Source organism: Vicia villosa, linkage group LG4, assembly GCF_029867415.1.
Source record: "Vicia villosa cultivar HV-30 ecotype Madison, WI linkage group LG4, Vvil1.0, whole genome shotgun sequence".
Lineage (NCBI taxonomy): Eukaryota > Viridiplantae > Streptophyta > Magnoliopsida > Fabales > Fabaceae > Vicia > Vicia villosa.
Genome location: NC_081183.1, coordinates 67,339,497 through 67,342,997, shown reverse-complemented (window position 1 = coordinate 67,342,997; position 3,501 = coordinate 67,339,497). Strand labels below are relative to the sequence as shown.

The 3,501-nt window shown below is 39.0% G+C and overlaps 1 non-coding gene across 1 annotated transcript; it reads left to right on the top strand.

Moving 5' to 3' along the window:
* Positions 1–1,497: 1,497 nt before the first annotated feature.
* Positions 1,498–1,604, top strand: LOC131600840 (small nucleolar RNA R71). The gene has a single exon (XR_009283445.1). It is a non-coding gene; the product is annotated as a small nucleolar RNA R71 (small nucleolar RNA).
* Positions 1,605–3,501: the final 1,897 nt, after the last annotated feature.

Genomic DNA, 3,501 nt, shown 5'->3' with positions numbered 1-3,501 from the left:
ATTATGATGAAGTCAGTTGGGATGTAGAATTGGCCTACACGCACAGGGATATTTTCTAACATTCCTATAGGGTATTTAACTGAATGGTCAGCTAGTTGAAGAGACATTCTCGTTGTCTTAAGCTCACCCAGGTTTGGTTTCTTACAGGTTGAAAGAGGCATCAAACTAACACTGGCTCCTAGGTCGCACAAGGCTTTTTCTATAATAACCTTTCCTATTACGCTGGGTATGGAAAAGCTACCAGGATCTTTTAGTTTGGGAGGCATGTTATTTTGGATGATAGCACTGCATTCAGCTGTAAGCGTTACAGTTTTGTTATCCTCGAGTTTCTTTTTGTTTGATAGAATTTCTTTTAAGAATTTAGCGTACGAAGGCATCTGAGTTATAGCTTCTGTGAAAGGTATGGTTATGTTTAATTGTTTTAGAAGTTCTACAAATTTTTTAAATTGCGCTTCGGTTTTGGATTTAGCTAATCTTTGAGGGTAAGGAATTGGTGGCTTATAAGGTGGTGGTGGAACGTAAGGTTTTTCTTTTTCAGGTTCCACTTCGGTGTTGTTCTCATTCGTCTTAGCAGTTTGATCATCAGTTGATGTCTTTTTGGTTTCCCTTGGCTCTTGTTGTGACATGGGTGCGTTTTGAGTTCTAGGATCGATAGGTCCATCGTAATTCGTTCCACTTCGCAGTGTAATCGCGTTTGCATGTCCTTTAGGGTTAGGTTATGGTTGAGCAGGAAACGTGCCAGCAGGGGCAGCAGTAGGTGCTTGTTGTTGAGCTACTTGTGAGATTTGTGTTTCTAACATTTTGTTATGTGTAGCTAAAGCATCTACTTTGTTTGATAGTTGTTTTAGTTGCTCACTATTGTGGATGTTTTGATTCAGGAAGTCTTTGTTGGTTTGTTGTTGTGAAGCTATAAAGTTTTCCATCATGATTTCTAGATTCGACTTCCTAGGGGCGTTTTGAGCACCTACAGGCGCTTTTTGATAGCCAGGTGGGACAGCAGGTGCCTGTCCAGGCGCGTACAACGCATTGTTGTTCTTATACGAGAAGTTTGGGTGGTTCTTCCATCCAGGGTTGTACGTGTTAGAATAAGGGTTTCCTTGAGCGTAGTTTACTTGATCAGATGGGATACCAGTCAAGAGTTGACATTCGGCAACTACGTGTCCAGTTAATCCACAAATTTCGCAGTTAGGTGCTACAGCAGCCGCGGTGGCTGAAGGAGTGATGGTTAAGTTTTCGATCTTTTGAGTTAAAGCGTCTACTTTAGCGTTTACGCGGTCTATACCACTTACTTCGTACATTCCTCCTTTGGTTTGGGTTTTCTCTAGAGCGACTCGTTCTCCTCCCCATTGGTAATGGTTTTGTGCCATGTTCTCTATGAGGTTGTATGATTCATCATGGGGTTTGTCCATTAGTGCTCCGCCAGCAGCGGCATCTATAGTCATTTTCGTGTTATAAAGTAGACCACCATAGAAAGTATGGATGATCAGCCATGGTTCGAGTCCATGATGAGGGCATAGTCTAAGCATGTCCTTGTATTGTTCCCAAGCTTCGAAGAGTGATTCGTTATCTTTTTGGGTAAATCCGTTGATTTGACCTCTTAGCATAGCAGTTTTGCTAGGCGGAAAATATCTAGCTAAGAATACTCTCTTCAGTTCGTCCCATGTAGTTATGGAATTAGAAGGCAGGGATTGAAGCCACGCTCTAGCTCTATCTCTCAAGGAGAAAGGAAAGAGACGTAATCGAATAGCTTCGGAACTAACGTTGTTAGCTTTGACAGTATCGGCATATTGCACGAACACGTATAAATGGAGGTTAGGATCGTCTGCAGGGCTTCCAGAGAATTGGTTCTGTTGAACAGCTTGTACCAACGAAGGTTTCAGTTCGAAATTGTTCGCCTCAATTGCAGGTGGTGCGATACTTGAGTGTGGTTCAGCGCGTGAAGGAGCGGCATAGTCTCTAAGAGGACGAATAGCAGCCATCTCTAACTTCGGGGTAATTTGATTGATTTGATCAGTAAAGATCAATTCCTGATTAATCGGAATTGGTGCTACTTCGGGAAGATTGCGAGCTCGACGTTTGACGTTAATAAAACGTTCGATCTCGTTAATTCGTTGTATTAAATCTCCTCCTTGTGAACGAGTATTTGGCATACAATCGTTCAAAAAGAAAGGAAAGAATTGCCCTAGTCTCTACGGTGTAACAGTGAGTTACGATATCGACTTGAATAGTCCCCGGCAACGGCGCCAAAAACTTGATCGCGACTTTACGTGTCTATTAATCTGATGACTGCAAGTGCACAGTCGTGTCGTGTAGTTTTAAAAGATATCGAATCCACAGGGACTATGAATCGACCTACCGTTATCTAAGGTTACTATGTAAAGCTAAGGCTACTAATATTTTGATTGTTTCTAAGGGGAAGTGATTGTGAATTCTAAGAAATGTAGTAATAGGCGGATATCAGTATGTATTTCGTTTAACTTAGGTGATCCGAAGGTCCATTGGATAATGTATAAATTCGATTAAAAATCTTTATTAATTCTATTAATTAAAAGTCCTCCTCTCAAACTCTCGCTCTGTTGATTTAGACTACTGTCCTAACTCGTAATGTACGCTCTCGCCATCCCATTAGATTTAGAAAAGCTTTTTGGAAACAACGTAATTAATAAAATGCTTGTTTTATGAAGTTGTTATCTATTTAAATCTCCTAATCTCAAACTCTCGCTCTGTTGACTCGGAATATGCTATTATCCCTAACGTACGCTTTCGCCATCCCTCGCGGGTGTAAAAACACTTTTTGAGAATAAATAAGTTCTAATTAGCTTTAATACGCTTTCTCCATCCTTAAAACTAATGTCCTATGTCTACTATCCAGTTAAAGATCTCAAACTTTCGCTCTATTGATTTTAATCTTTGACCGTCTTAACCCCTCAAACTTTCGCTCTATTGGTTTTAAGACTTACTAATTAAATTAGACATACAAACCAAAAACAAGTGATATTTAATAAAACATAATTAAGCCAATTTATTTCGGATCCCTACGGTTAAATTACTTTACATACCGATATCTTAATTAATTAGCCAGACATATTAATACGGTTAAACATGCATAAATTAATTTGGTTCATAATAAAAGGCATGTTAAATGGCATATAATATATCATGCAATAATAGTAATAATAATTAAAACGGTAAATTATAAACCTGAATAAAATAAATTGCGATTGAATTGAATCTTGAAGTATCGAACTTCCACCACAGGTTGGCTGGATCATTCTTCGGAAATTATTGGGCAGGAATTTAAAAACAAGGAATATAAAAATAAATCTAACGTAAGGTTAGATCTACGAAAGGTTCACAACAATTTCCGGTGTAGAAATTGTTGCGAGAAAAATAAAGCGGTTAAATGAAAGGCAGGAAAATAAATGCTTGAAGAAATAATTCGGCAGCACTTCGTTAGCAGAAATTCGGACCCCCTGAACTGAAGTAGCAGCCTCTATTTAT